The sequence below is a fragment of the Microtus oregoni genome, unplaced genomic scaffold (genome assembly GCF_018167655.1).
Source record: "Microtus oregoni isolate MIOR12 unplaced genomic scaffold, Mior012 000031F_ref0000149, whole genome shotgun sequence".
NCBI lineage: Eukaryota > Metazoa > Chordata > Mammalia > Rodentia > Cricetidae > Microtus > Microtus oregoni.
In genome coordinates, this window is record NW_024543090.1 from 19,005,077 (window position 1) to 19,021,528 (window position 16,452).

Sequence of the window (16,452 nt, forward strand, 5' to 3'; positions counted from 1 at the left end):
ACCACCATCTCCTGCCTCACCTCACAGAGAGTGGCACTCAGGTGACCAGTATGGCTTCACACACAGAGCTGCGTTACGGAAGAGACGTCCTGAGCTGAGGAACGTGGGGTATCTTTTACCATGGACAGTAAACCTGTTTCCTATTTACTGGAGTAAGACAGTAGGTAGTTAGGATATAGTCCTCGTTGAGAATTCTGTCATTGTCTCCTCTTGAAAAAATGTTCAGAAACCTGGCAGAACCTGGTAGAACAACATGTCCTTCACTGCTCCCAGCTGTCTTCAGGCTGTGCAGTCAGAAAAGCATGAAATTGCTGCTGGTGTTTGCTAAGATCCCCTGCCTTCATCTTCTTTTAATCTCCCTCCTTTCTTATGAGTTCCCATAGATCTAACTGTAAGTCAGCTGCTAAGTAATACCATGGTCATTTCACCTGCCACAATCTTCTCACATCAACACCTTGACAAGATGTATGTCTGTTTAGTGTAACTTCTACAAAAACCATAAAGCTGTTAAGAGAGAATCAAAGGCAATACTAAATAGGGGCATGCTAGACAGCAGGAGAGAGGACAAGAGGGTAAGTGAGGATAGCAGAAGCTACTGGGCCTCACCTCAGCCGCAGTGTGCAGGGACTTGCTTTAAAGACATAGTAGTGTGCACACTCAGAGCTACAACCCATCTGTGAGAGAAGAAGAAGCCCTCTGCTCATGGTGACTGCAGTATGGGCTCTCCTGGTCCATCCCAAAGTCCAAGGGCTCAGCAGTGTCTGACACGTAGGAAATGTACTGTAACTACACCGTTGACCAGGGAAGTAATCCTCTAAGGGAAGTCCCCACAGAGAGGGTGGATAGCTCACGTATGTCAGTCACAATCTTGGTTGTCAAGAAGGCTGGGTCTGGGATCTCCGAAAAGACAAACTGCTGGAAGCAGCTGTGGCAGATTTTTAGCTCGGGTGACTTGAAATGGGAGAACCCACCACAAATATGGATAACACCTTCCAGTGGCTGCCCAGATAAAAGGGGGTTCAAGAAAAAAACCTCGCTTTTCACCTGCTTGCCTTCAGATCTCAAGCCAAGCTCATCTGCCTGCTGCTGCTGCTATTGCCCTCCTCTAAGGACATCAGAATCTAGCTTCCTCAATACAGACCGAAGAAATGTGACTCCCCAGGAATCACCAGGCGTTCAGTACCAGAATGGGACTGTTGAGGTACCTGACCTTCTACCCTGAGAAGCTACCAGGTTCTCAGTCTCTCTCCTATGAAGACCAGCCATTCTTGACTACTGAGACCCAGACTCAGACTGTATCATGTAAACCCATCTAATAAATCTCCCCTTAATCTATATTTATTGCTTCTCTAGAGAATTCTGAATAAATCTACTCAAGCAATTCACAAACTATTGTGACCATTGATTTTCAATCACCATTTCTTTGAACCATCATGGAAAGGAAAAATTCAGTCTAAACGTGATTTCCTTATAGAGAAGTTTTTCACTTTCCAATGGGCTTCCCAACCAACAGCCAGGAGTCTTTTTTTCTCCTTGGTGCATAGATCGTGTGCTTGTTGCCCTTGGGGGAGGAGAGGAGATGAAGGAGTTGGGAGGGTGGTTTGTCCTCTCTCTAGACACAGCTGTTTCCTCCATTACTGGCTGTTGGCAGTCTCTGCACATCACTCTTCAGGGGAAGCACTAGCAGCTGGAATGTGCAGTCCATACTTAGTCTAAGAAAATAAACTTCATTCAAGGACAGATGTGCTGTGACTCTGGTCCCTCACTGCCCAGGCGACATCTCCATGGGCTGTGTTTGCCTCTGTGTTTAAAGCTGTGGGAGAATGTACCCATCCTTGTGAATATCTTTGGCATTTTTCTTCCTCTTCTCTGCAGGAGTAGATCTAACCAGTTGACGAAATCTACCTGAGAGTTCAGCTATATTGAATGGAGTTGTTTAGACAACACACGTAAAATTATGACAATTCATATAAAAACGATATTGTGGATAGCGGTTCAAACAAGTAAGACTAGAATAAACCAAACAGACCACATGGTACTGAATTCAAACTGAAGGGTTTTGTATGAGTTTATAATTTCATATACACATTTTTTTCTAACGATGTCTTTTAAGTGAGGAGCAAAAAGCATGATTCTACCTAATACCCATATTTTCATTTTGGAATATCATCATTCTTCCCTACAAGAAAACAGTGATCCTTAGAGAAGCGCTTCTTTCTAGCCTTGTGGCATGGAAACTACGTTGTGAGCTCAAAGACTGTGTGTGTCCAAGAGAAGGACTCAGACTCTCAGATGGAAAAGATGGGGCCATTGTAAGCATCTGTGAGAGATTCTACCACTCTTAAATGGAGAGAGAGAGAGAGAGAGAGAGAGAGAGAGAGAGAGAGAGAGAGAGAGAGAGGGCAGAAAGGGGAGAGAGAGGATAGAGGAGGGAAGAGAAAGTGAGTAGATGTGAGTAGATGGGGTGAGGGAAAACAGAGAGGAGAGAAGGGGGAGAAAGAAGAGGGGAAAGGGAGAGCAGAGAGGGGGAGAGGGAGACAGAAATAGGAGAGGAGAGAGAGGTGAGAGAGATGAGTATATTGTGCCTATAGTCAGCAACTTTTGGGTTTTTTTAAATTGTTTTTAAAATATCTATCATTATGTCCCTTAAACTAGTTAGAATATTTGAATGTATTCACCACAAGAAATCACATGCACACACAAAATATGCAATATGATCCATATGCTGATTACCATGAGCTGATTACAACTCAGTGCACACCCGAGTCAAAACATAACAATGTACCCCATTAACATGGGCAAGAATTCTGTGCACACTGTAAATATGAATATAGATAAAGAGAAAAAGTTAATGGTTGGGAAGTCTAGCAAAATAGTACAAGGGAATTTGGGTCATTGTTTTTGCAGTATTTCCATAAGGCTGAAGAGATTTTGCAATAAATGATCAAACGCACTTACAGACAGTGGGAATAGAAAGGGGCGGGGAGAAACAAGACTGGCAGAACCTCCACCCCTGAAGTGGGGTGGAGATGCCTGAGAGCTTAGTATATGTTCACTACTGTTATAGATTCGTGGATTATGTTCACAATACAAAGTGAAGATAGGAGAGTGAGGCTGTGTAATTTGTGTATCGAATTTCCTGTATCCAACCTCACGGTGCCATCAAATCTAAGCCTTTTGTGCGAGATCCATGGAAGGGTCTCTCACAGAACATGGCAGGGACTGCGGGTCTTACTCATGGCCGGCCACGCCATCACCCCAGCAGAAGATAATCTTTTATGGTTTCGTTCTTCCCACAGACAAGCAGCTTTCATTTGCTTCCTACGGCAAGAGGAGCAACTCTGAGCTTCAGTTATAAGCTTTCAAGGTTCTCTGCTTTTTAATTAGGTCCTGACCACTTTCTGAAACCTCATTTTTCAAATTCCTGACTTGAATATTGCTTATTAGACACTGTTTTCCTTGTCCTGGTCAGCCCAACAGCTCTTGGGTATTCCCCCTTCCATATTTAGCAGGTCTGAAGATATACCCACTGCCTTCTTTCCCAAACCTTTCCTTCCTTCCTTCCTTCCTTCCTTCCTTCCTTCCTTCCTTTCTAACTTTCTTTCTCTCTCTCTCTCTCTCTCTCTCTCTCTCTCTCTCTCTCTTTCTGTCTCTCTTTTTTTTCTTTTTCAATGTTTAGTCTCTTTTTGATGACTGATTAGGTTGAAGGTCTGGGTTTTTTTCCACGTGATGGACCGTGGGTCTTCCTCCTCAGGACTGCCTGGTTCTCCAAAGAATTCCATCCTGTGAAGGTGTGTGTGTGGATGGTGGGGGAAGCAGGCAGGTTGCAGGCTGGTTTATTTCTTCATCACAGGATCTTTTCAGGATCTAACCAACATCCTTCTCTATAGTGAGTCTGCAGGGAAATTTCACATCATCAGAACAACCCATCTTCGCTTATTCCCTTCATCCTTATTGTATATATGCCTAGTCCGACATATTCTGTCATTGATTAGAACCACCCCTGTTATTATCAAATTTCCAAAGAATAACTCCTACTCCACCTTTATCTTAAATTCTTTGATAACAACAATCTGAAAGATTCTTAGGTTTATTAATAACAATCATCTATTACAGCGATTTTCATATTTTTCATAGTGGATGTTTACACAAATAAATCTTTATAATTGTACAAATATTTGCCAACTTATGTACATAAACAAGATAATTTATTCTAGTCACATTGCTCTAATGTATAACCTGAAGAATTTGAAAATAATTGGGTAAAAGGTTAAAAAAAGTTTTCCTAATTAAGAACTCACTCCTTTATCTCCTTACACATTTTTGGCATGTCTAATGCTGTCCAGATGTCTGAACACCCATAATCCTTCAGGATGGCAATTGTTTGTTCTTCTGTGCTAATTCCAAGCATCTTTATAGTTCAAAAAAATATTGGGTGCCCTTCTAATGCCATAGAAACTGTAGCTTAGCCTCTGCCTTCCAAACTATGGAGCATTTTGCAAGTAAGGTTACCCAGACTATCCACTTCAGTCCCTTTGCCCTTCTAAACCATCGCCATGACATGGTCATCTGTAAACAGCTTCTTAGAAGTCTTGTGAATTCTGACAATCATTAGTTTGGGATCCTTGAGTAACAGTTATCCTTGCACTAGAAAACTAGCCTTTCTTGGTCCATACAGCCTGTGATACTATGGCATCTTGAAATACCACTCAGGTAATAGCCAACACCTGTTAGCATCTCCTAGACCATAGGGGTTTCAACTTTGAAGTTCTTCATCTGATCAGCTTCTGAAACAAACCATGGAAGAAAATATTCTGGGCATCCCAACCATGCCCACTTGCCAGACAGAACAAGTTAGAACTCTGAAGACAATGAGCCAAGACTGGGGTTTGGTATGGCAGTCATTGGCAAATTAAAAAGAAAGAAAGGAAGCAAGGAAGGAAGGAAGGAAGGAAGGAAGGAAGGCAGGAAGGAAGAGAGGAAGAGAGAGAGAGACATTAGAAAGATTCTATCATAAAAACAATCTTTTCTAAGGTTCCAAAGAGAAAAACAATTATGACACTCCCAACATATTTCTGTGGTTGGAAAGGAGAAAGGAGAAAAACGGCTTTTAGAAATGATCAAAATACATTGTGTAGCCAGACATATTACCAGTGCCTTTAAATAGAAAGAGGGATGCGCCAACCTGGGTACAGGGCTAGCATTTCGTCTCAAAACCGGTTTCAGTTCCGTGGTCACAACATCACTCCAGAAAAAGATCTGGTCTGACATTAAATAAATATTGCACATTTCATGGTTTCAGATCCGGGCCCCGAGAAACATAGGATTAAGCCATGTCAGAAGTCCTGTGAGGTGGGATCTGGGTGCACACCAGGCCATAGCTCACGGTGCCTGCCTTTGAAAGATGTCATTTAGGACCGAGCCTCCTAAGGTTTTTCTGCTCCACTCCATCCTCTCTATTTGCCCTGAATAACCTTTATATGACTTTGTGTGAACGGGCGTATAAAATAGGTATACAAATCAAACAATGACAAGCAATAAATCATAAATAAATATATTCTGAAACATTTTGTATTATACACATAATTAGACATTTATTAAAGATTAAAGAAAATTGTCAGTAGGTTTGTTTATTATTTTTGTAAAGAATTAAATCTTGATTGAGATACTAGGGCATAGAACATCTTCAACACTTTTCATAGTTAATTGATATCATTGATATTATAGGCAATGCTGCAAACACTGCACAAATATGCAGTACAAAATAGCATATAATAACATATATATGTTTAGGACCACTAATGGAAAGTTGCTTGCTCCTGGTCAGAGGAATAGACTGTGTCTTTCACCTTTGACAGAGGGTGGAGATCTGAGATCCTAAGCCACCCAACATGCTACATACTATCATCTCCTCCTTCTAAGGGTTAAACTGTTGTGTTAGGAGCAGCGGGGCTGCATCCCGCCACCCAGCTAGCTTTACCTGAAATAATTACACAGAAACTGTATTCTTTTAAACACTGCCTGGCCCATTAGTTCCAGCCTCTTATTGGCTAGCTCTTACATATTGATCTAACCCATCTCTAATAATCTGTGTAGCCCACGAGGTAGCTTACCAGGGAAGATCTTAACCTGCGTCTATCTGGAGTAGGAGAATCATGGCAGCTCCTGACTCAGCTTTCTTTCTCCCAGCATTCTGTTCTGTTTACTCCACCCACCTAAGGGTTGGCCTATCAAATGGGCCTAGGCAGTTTCTTTATTAATTAACCAATGAAAGCAACATATCAGAAAGAAATAACTCCCACATCATTAAACCCAGCTGGGCCCACCAAGTGCTGACAGGGAGTCCATCTCCTGATTTACCCAAAGATGTGCTAAGGAGAGGGGAGCGCTAATGCACTGTGGATGAGAGGATGGCTTCTCCTGCCCGGAAGTCCCGCCCTCCATGCAGCCCTTTGCCGGGCTTCCATTGTGGAATATTGCAGAGCATACCTGCCTTCCAGAGTTTTAATTGGAGAAGCACAATCTTTTCTATTTCTTTCTTTTGGATATCGGCCAAATGCCTAAGCATGCTTTCCCTGGCTATCAGGGATCTCTTCCTTTTTCTCTGAAGGTCCTCTCCCTACCACCAAACAGCGGCTTACTGGCTTGCCTGTTCTCTTGAAGGCAGGACTTTCTCTCTCCCTCCGGCAGATGACAGGTTTTACAGCTCACCTGCCCTGTTGTTGTTTTTTTCTCAAAAACTAATAAAGGTATTCTTAAGTTTCCTCCTCAATTTGTTTTGAAATTTATTTATCAATAAGATGGTGACCACCAAAGGAGAACTCTGAATTTCCCAGGTAACACACTTTCCATTAGATACTGTCTCAAACAAACAGCCAAGCAAATGGACAAACAAGAAGACAGTCATTTTCTTTGCACGACCACGTTTGGTTTCCTTACCTGTCTGGAGGAAAATGGCTTCTATAAACTGCCCTCCATCTCTCCTTTTTCTCTCAGAGCTGGAAAGCCCTTGGATGATGTGCAGCAGCATCTTCTCAGACTGCCACAAGCCAGGCCAGGAGCTAAGGAAGAAAATGCTTTCTTCAGACTGAGTTTTCCCAAGGACCCAGAAATGATGGGGAGTCTGATAACTTACACCCAGGTAGTAAAAGTTCTCCTTTTACTTATGCCGTTCAATGGTCAGAAAGGGCAATTGTGCCAACACAGCTGCTACTGGGTATCTACCAGCTGTGGGCTGTTTCTGTCTTCTGCTTTTGTATCCTTAGCTGCAGGGCACAGATACAACCAGCCCCATCCTTTATCCTGATTTAATACTGCCCTGATCAGCCTGTTGTGTTCCTTATTCAGAGTTCAAAGATGCTGCTAAAATCTGCTTATTTCCATAAACTACAAGGCATATTCCAGGCTAAGTGAGGAGAACAGATAGCCATAAACACTGCTCATTATAAAAAGTCTATGTTTTCTGTGGTTAATGATGAATTGCAAGACCTGACTCTTCCGTGGGGGCTTAGGAAATTCCTTCACTCTTATTCTTAGTCATGAAAACACCCTAGGCTAGTCTGGAAGTGTGTTGCTTTTGTCTGACACTCTTCTGTATTAGGGTAAAAACCAGTACTGCTACTCTAAGGTCCAGTTTGCTTTTGCTTTTAGTTCATAGAAATGACTGCAGGGTCTCTTGAGAAAACTGCCGAGATCTTGGAAATCACAGGGAAGGCTGTTTTCCCAGGATATCAAAACTGAAAATGATAACTCAGTTTATTACGTGTGGCATTCCCAGCTGTAGATTAGGATGATAACAAGCAATACTACCCAGTGGAAATCAGTCAAGGTTTGGATTGCCGGTTGAGTGCTACCCGTGTTCTATGCACTAACAATCGGCCTTCATTGTTTTCTTTAGTTAAATTATTCTGTAATATTAAGAGACAAGGAATATAAATTGGTAACGTTTCCCAATTTCTCTCTGAAAGTACTCTGTGGAGGGTAAGGAAATTGGGGGTGTGTAGGTATGTGGTTGGGTATGGGAGGGTGGGTGGTATGTGTTGTGTATGTATGTGGTGTGTGGTATATTATGTGTGGGTGATGTGGTGTGTGTGTGTCTATGTGTGTACCTATGGAAGCAAGTGATTGGTATTAGGTATCTTTATCATAGGAAGATCATCCACTATCAGAGTTCTCACTATAAGAACATGGAAACCTCAGATCCAGCTAGTTAAACAGGAAGCTCCAAGGATGCCCCTGTCTCATCCTCCCCAGTTCTAGGGTTACAGATGTGCACTGACATGTCTAGCTTTTGATGTGGGTGCTAGGGATTCATGTTCAGGTTCTCATGTTTGAACAGTAAGTACTTTCCCACTGAGCCACCTCCCCAGCTCGGATACTCTAACTCTTGCATGTGACAACATACAGATAGAGATTTGCCCGCCATATTTTTCCTCTGTTCCTTGACAACACAGAGTTAACAGACTGCAGAGCTGGGAAGCCCAAGCAGACTAGTTTCTTCTTTCAAGTCTAAGGTTCTCTCCACATAAGAAGCTGACCACCACTGGTATCCAGACTTCAAACATACCAAAAGAGTGATGCATATGTAAATGTACGAAACACTTCCCAAACCTCTGCTACCTCTTTTGTCTCCTAATCCCAAAATGTTTGGTTGGTTGAATTGCCAAATTCCAGCTACACAGTGGCAGGATGTAAGCTGTTTATACTGTCTCAGATCCAAGTCTAAGGCACTAATCTCCTATATATCACTGAGGTTAGTGACGGGTGGGGAGGCTGTTAGGAAACCGAGGTCCTGGTTTGATGTTGCTATTTTCATGTAATAAAAATGGTTTCATTTCTAGCTCCCTGAGATCATAGGCATTGGGATCAGTCAGCAGGGAATGAAAGAGGAGAGGAGGAGCAAAATCTACAGGCTAGAACGTTCTGTCTGAGTTCAGTACATTGTATGGGAGCTGAGAATCATTTCTAGCTATAGAGGGAGTGTCTGTTTGTCTGTATGTATGTGTGGTTTTTTCCCTAGAGCTATCCTGGCTCACACACTCAAAGTCTTAGTGTTGCCTATCCCTTCCCAAACCAATGGACAAGCATTTGAATGACAGCCACCATCTTTCCATAGTTCTCACATCCACGATGGAACTCGAATCAGAGAGAGTTAGTTAAGAGTCTTAGACCACTTATTAAGCATCCTTAAAATTCAATTGCTTCTATTCTAGAAGGGCGAAAGGAAGAAGTTGCCTAAGTGTGGTGAGCCTTCCTAAGAAGCAGAGGAATTCTGGCAGTCTTAGGACCAGCCTTGGAACAAAGGAGGCATTCAGAGGCTACCCCCCCCCCACTCTCCACTTTTCTTTCTGTCCCAGAGTGTTTTGCATAGTAATCAAAACCTTACACAGCAGGAGCAAAGTTCTGATGGTGGGCTCCAGACAAAACTTGTGTTACTTAGTGTGGGAAGGCCTCAATACTCCTAGAGTCATTGCACAGGGGAAACCGGGCAAGACTAAGTGTTAGCACATAGCCAGAAAGTCTGCCCTAACCTCACCAGTGGGTTGGTGTAGGCTGTCCTGAGACCATGGCAGGCACTGAGAAGATGGAGAGGAACCAATCTCTCCTCAGATCCCAGTGAGGAAAGGATCCCATAAGCCCCAGTGCCAAACAGTGAAGAAGAATTGACTCTTTGATGTCCTGCCCCATCTACTTGCATGTCTAGAGAGTCCTTCAAAGGATGCAGGACCTTTTCCTTCCAGGCAGAGCTGGTGTCAAGGCCTGCTTGCTTCTCTCTGCCTTTCACTTTGAGAAGCAGAGGAAACAAGGAAGCTTATCTCTTTCCGTTACCCTTCACTGTAGTAACTAACTCTATTGGTAGACTTGCGAAGTCCGTTTGCAGTCTGGAGTGATTCCTGAGTGGTGAGCATCCGAATGCACCATGGGCGTGGTTTTCTAACATGTGACACTAAGACTCTTTCCTTAGAGGTAGCCTCAGGCTAAGACTACAATCCAAGGAAGGTCTAGAAACATTTTCAAAATGTATATTAATGGGCTTTTCATAGCAATGACTTTGTAGATTGACTTTAACCAGTATGGTCACAAACTCTTATGTTCTTCATAGTGACTTCCAAAACATAGAATACTCACACACTCACACATGAACGCATGCGCGCGCGCGCGCGCGCACACACACACACACACACACACACACACACACCACACATATCCATGAGACTAGTGAGAATTACCTTCAGGAAGAAAAGTGACTCTCAAATCAAAGTCAGCCATTTACATGGATATTTGTTAGATATCATTAAATTGATTTGTTTTTTTAAATTTTTTATATATTTTGCTATGACGCCCTTTCTGACCTGGGATTTGCAATGTAGCCCAGGATGACCTTGATATCAAAGTCATCCTCCTGTCTCAGCCTCTTTAGTACTGAGATTACAGGCCTGTGCCACCAGACATAGCTCTCTAGGTATTTACTAACAAACACGAAGAAAAAGTTTATCGTTGTTGTGGGGACTTGCCCCCTGACTACCCTAGATGTATCCAAAGGGAAGCTCCGGCCCTTGAGCCAGGCAGCTGCTGTCTTAGTCTGTTTATAGTACTATTTCATAACACTTATAGTCATTTATAAAAGAATAGCAATGGTTTTTCTCACAAGTCTGGAGGCTTGGATTGGAAGACCACAGTCAGAACTGGTATTGGGAGGATTCTCTCTGCATTATTACAAAGCTGGACCCAGAGCAGCAAGCATGGGAGAGAGTTTCCATTCCTATCAGCCATTTAATAATGGCATGGACCAATGAGGAGGGTGTAACCCTCAGGAAATACACTGAGGCCCCTGCTTCCCAATGGTTCTGCACTGATGGTTAAGTTTTTAGCTGCATGAATTCTGGGTGATGCATCAAATCCAGAGTGTTCCACACCTGACTTCCCAACTTCATCTAACGTGCAAAATACATTATTCTGACCCCCCCTCCAAATCTCATATGATGCTGGCACAAACTTTAAAAACACAAGTCCAAAGTCTCATCTGAATATTGCCCTAGTAAGACTCCCATAACAATTTATTCTGATGAGAATTTCCCCCTAGCTAAGACCCTGGGAATGAAGAACAAGACATCAACTTCCAGGCTGCAGGGGAGGCAAGTCATCAACGGTCTTAGCTGGATGTGGACCTGTGTGCTCCACGACTGACGGATCAGGCAAGATGTCACTGATGTGACAGAAGTATGAGTGTTGGGGGTGGGGCTAAATAACCATTTTCTGATCAGATCCAAGCTCCACATCACAGGAGAAAATCCCTGTCACTCTCAACTGGGTCAAAAGCCCATAACTAGAAAGGGTAGAAAGGGGGATAGTCCCTGGTGGGGAAGCTACTGATGATGTTTTGCTGAATGGTTGTGATGTGCCTGCCAAAATGCCTACTGAATATTCATGTTGATGTCCACAGATTAGCAGTTGCTGTTATCTGTGACCAGAGACCTTTTTTTGCAATAGGTGGGAATTACTAAAGAGACCTAGAAGTCCTTAAAGTGCCAAGAATAAGCAACTGTTGAATGTGACTTCTGTGTCACCCTCTCTAAGACAAGAAAGATTCAAGGAGTAACAGATCTCAAGCAAGTCCAAAACCCTTCAGAACAAGCGATGTCTAAACTTCTGATTTGGGATTGTCCCTGCTGTTCTTTCCAGTCACACTGGAACAGGGGCTGGTCCTCTACGACCTCAGGCAATCTCGCGCCACAGCTCTGGACTCAATCCATGAAGTACCTCTCATGTTTTGGAGTCTTTTGCCTGTATCTTTCTCAAGTTGACTTGTAATGCTGGTGACCCTCTACTTTCAGGGTCTCAGTGGTAGCTCACTACCATGGCTCTCAGTTAAGTTCTAGGAAGGACTTAGTTCAAGTACAACCTTTGAAATCTCAGTGAAGTCAGCCATGCCTCCATAACCTGTATCTCAAAGTTTCACTGCCCTCTGCCTTGTGGGAGGGCAACCAGAGTTATACTTGGCCTCCTGGAGCCAGAGCTGGAGGAATGACAATCATTACAGCGAGACTGGGGGAGCAAAATCTCCAGGATGCCCTGGGCCAAGAGCCTTGAGGTCCCACAGGCTCTCTTGTCCTCCCTTCTAAAGTTTGTATTTCCTGGAGGTGCTGGGCACTCTGGTCTATTAGAGTAGGGTCAACCTGACCGACTTCTGACATGCCCTCGGGGGTCTCACTTCTTTTGTCTTGATGAAGAGCACCTGTTCTCTTTCTGCTTAGATTAACCCAACAGTGGCTTGGCCATGGTCTCAATTTTCTCTACTGAACATACCTTTTAAATCTTTACAGAGCCAGGCTGGGAGATTTTCCAGCTATCTATGCTTTCCTTCCTCTGACTTTAAGCTGCATAGATCACTTCTCTCTTTTCTCCTCTAATGCATATGATTAAGAGAAACCATGCACCCACCCATAATTTGCTTAGAAATTTCTTCAGCTAGAAATGAGCAGTCCGTTTAATTTTGGTGCAAAGCTCTTGTCCATGGGCATGATTCAAATTCCTTGGTATTTTCTAACAAATATCTTTTCCCTCCAGTTTCTAATACCTTGATCCTTAAAGAAGGATTCTATTTGTGAGGGGTATTAAAGAAATGAGGCCATAAATTTCTAGTCCTAGGAGAGAAGACATGATGCTGAGCAGAAATCTGCACTGAGCTCCTGAACTTGACCTCACACAAAAGAGATAAAAATATAAGCCAGAGAACGCTACCTCATAGCCTCTGGAATCTTTCAAGGAGGAGTTGATTGAAAATGATTCCTTTGCACTTTGCTTCTCTTAAAGCAGGATGGTGCTCAACCTAGAAGGTCCCAGATGGCAGCACAGGTGAGATCATATTCTGATCACTATGGCTGGACAGATCCTTCATATTATGGGGTGAGCAAAGGACTCTAATCTTACAGTCTGGCCTAATTTGGGGGTTATTGAGACCAAATTGTGCCTGCTATATAAATAGCTTCATGTGGTGTAAAACAGTGGTTTCTCAGGCTGTGTTTGTTCTGGTTGACTCCCTTTCACCAACAGGATTTGGCCTCATTTAGCAGAAGCAGGATGACAGTGTACTTTGATATGCATGTAAACAATACCTGTCCAACACCATTCATGAGGTTCAAGTTGATAGATGACTTATTTCTAAAAGTACAAATGGTGTTTCAATTTATCAAAGCAAAACGTTCATATTTTATAAAGATATGTCTCTCCAGGAAACTCCTCTGTCAAAGATACCACTCCTGTGCTCGGACAGACATTGGCTGGGTAAAGAAAGGTAGCTGTGAACTGTTTTCTTTGGCAATTTTCAAATGAATTCCAGAGAAGAGACGAGGAAGAGAGCATGTGAGGTGTTACAGTATCTGTTTCCTGCTGTTTGGTACTAGTTAGCACCATATCAGTTCCTGAAGGGACACCAGACGGATTGCTTCCAACTACCTTTTCAAGCCAAGCTCTGTTCTATGAGGAAGAACGAATAAAGGTAGTCACTGGGATGTTGCCATCTCCCCATAGAAAAAGTCAGGGGGGTTGTGTCCCCAGTGTGTATGTCATTCAATATATGGCCTGCGGAAGAGGATCTAATGAATACAGCCAAATTCTATGCAGAAACTGATGAGAAATTCCCAATCCCTAATCATCTTTTTTTTTTGTTTGTTTGGTTTTTTTGTTTTTGTTTTTTTGTTTTTCGAGACAGGGTTTCTCTGTGGCTTTGGAGCCTGTCCTGGAACTAGCTCTGTAGACCAGGCTGGTCTCGAACTCACAGAGATCTGCCTACCTCTGCCTCCCGAGTGCTGGTTTGGCAAACTCTTTACAGTAACATTATTAATGAAACCTAATTCAAACAAGAAGTTTTCTAGAAATTATTTCTACAGTATGATTACTAGGGTGACTTGTTCTAAATAAATATAAAAATATGGAAAATAAGGCAAATTAAAATTATTCAAAGAGAAAAAAGTTGGTGGAAAAAGCCAGATTCACAGTCAAGAAAAGCAGGCCAACAATCTAGAGACTTGAACATCGTGACCTAAGTGCCTAATTCTGAGCAAGTAAATTTCTTGGCCTGTCCTGTATGAAATGCTCTCATTGGCAGAAGTGAGTACAAAGCCAGGGACAACTTCACTGGACTAGAGGGCTAAATAATTGCCTCCCATATTCCTGAAGAGAACAATGTCATCTCCCTGGACTCCTGTGACCGCACCTTGTTAGGACTCCAGCTGTCTCAAGTGTAAAACGTTGAGTGTTAACTAGATAGTTCGCCAGGCTCCATTAAGCTCCTTCTCAGACTCTATAATCCTGGGAAGACTACTTAAAATCTTTATGTCTCAGTTCCTTCTGCTGTAAAAAGGTAGTAACCATGACCTCTTTCATAACATTATTGTAAAGATGAGTTTGCTTTTATGCGTGGAATAATGTGGCATGGTAACTGACCAATAGACCATTTTTATATTACCATTAGGTTTGTTCATTTTAGTATTTAACATTTCATATTACAACTGAACTTGGTCTTACCTTGTCACTGCTAAGTGTGGTCCTAACAACCACTGTCAAAAACTATTCATTCTTCCTCTTATGACATTTTAAAGAGTTTCCTCAGTATTTCAGGACAGAGACAGAATATGTGGTGGCACATTGGATGTTGAAGAGTTCAGTCCATGTCTCCTGTTTTTATGTCAAATGGCTTTTGGCCAAGTCCTTCCATGAGAGAAAGCTCAGAACTGGGAAAAGAGTGGGGTTCTGTTTACACCACATCCAAACAAGCGGATCCTACAACCAGCCTCATCAAACAACTGGTCAGTTCTGTGAAACAATGGTCCAGTTAGAGGACCATCCTTGGTGCAGCTGAGCTGCCTCCAGCGCCAACACAAACAACAGTCCAAGTCAGTCTGTGCACCCAACTCAGAGAGCTGAGAGTGGAGCCGTAACTCATGGGCGGTTTATGAATGATTCCGATAGTGACTGTTTCCATCCCGTAATTAAACCACTTGAGATCTGAATCTCAGATTGGTGAACACTTTCCAGATGCAAAGGGCACATGGGGGGCTTTCAAATGAAATGTCACCCTGCCGCCTGCTCTTTCCCACAGCCCACCCAGAGAGATGGTTTCTGTTTTCTTTAGATCCTCAGAGAAGGCATGAGAGCTAAACCCTTCTCTGACAGCATTTCTAGAGATGCCTTTCTTTCAGTTACTGCAGGAGAGAATAGGAGAACTGTAGACAAGTCATCCTGGATCAGGGTCTTGTACAGGGTCAGGGCAAGCACAACTTTGGGTCAGCATGCTATGTTTCACTCTTGAAGGATGCTCTACTATAGAGTGTCAATGAATAGCAGGTCTGATTGCCAACCGAACAACAGGAACTGTGATGGAACTCTGGTGAACCAAGAAGCAATACCTAGAGACTCTGGTCTAAGCCTCCACGATTTGGATTTGGGTTGGTGGGCATTGTCAGACAAGACTCTGGGAAAAAGCATGTGTGTGCAAGCTGTTAAACACGGTAAGCAGATTGTCTTTGCAACCTTGCTCCATTGTCTCTGCAGCAAATAGTTCCTGAAGCAGGCAGCTAAGTATGGCTTCACAGAGAGGCGAAGAAGGAGCCTGAACGTTGGATTGATATCAGATAATCATTTGCATTTCTCATGGCTAGTGACATTTAACCAGAGGCGTTGAATGAACTTGGATTTGGTTCTGGTTAGATGACATTCTTTAGCAGGCTTATACCAATTTATACTCTTACCAGAATTATACAAAAACCTATCATTTCACATCCTCACCAAGATTAAGGACTGCCGGATGGTTATACTTTAGTATATCTTTTAATCACAAAACAGTATCTCATTATCATGTTGTTTTATGTTTCCTCGGCAATGAGAGAGAATTTTGCATCTTTCCATTTGACACTTGGCCATGAGGAGTTTTTCTTCTGTCCTGTCATTGGAACATTTTTTTATTGTTTGCTTGAGTTTTATGGTTGTATTGATCCTAAATGTTATAGACGATACTGTGTTGATGGTCATGTTCGTAAGTAATTCAAGTATCATTTCCCAATCTGGGTTCCATAATTATCTCATTACCTAGTGTATTTGTTTTACAGAGTATTAAATATAGGATAAATAAGCAATATTTTTATGTTTTAGTTATTAAATATATGATAAACAATACATTTTATATTTATCCTTTTAGTTTATTCTTAAATTTTTAGAATATTTCCCTATACTCTACATAAATACTTTAAGATTTTTCAACTCTTATTTATAGCTTAAAACTGCCTGGAATTTATTTTTCTGTTCAGCAAAAGATAAAGTGTTTCAGTCAAGCATTGGCATAATACTGTTTAAAATTACTGAATCACTGGATTATAACAAAAAATAATTATTTACATTCCACGCATCTCTGGTTTTACTAAAGTTTAATCAATCCTGGCTATTATCAGATGGGTT

At 42.3% G+C, this 16,452-nt stretch overlaps 1 long non-coding RNA gene across 1 annotated transcript in view; it reads right to left on the minus strand.

The window, feature by feature from the left end:
* Positions 1-3,769: 3,769 nt before the first annotated feature.
* The window catches only part of LOC121465556, a 93,585-nt gene continuing 80,902 nt past the window's right edge, over positions 3,770-16,452 (minus strand). Inside the window, exons 2-3 of the long non-coding RNA XR_005976667.1 lie at positions 6,940-7,061; positions 3,770-3,895 (exon numbers count right to left, since the gene is read on the minus strand). This is a non-coding gene — a long non-coding RNA (uncharacterized LOC121465556). The remainder of the gene's footprint in view (positions 3,896-6,939; positions 7,062-16,452) is intronic.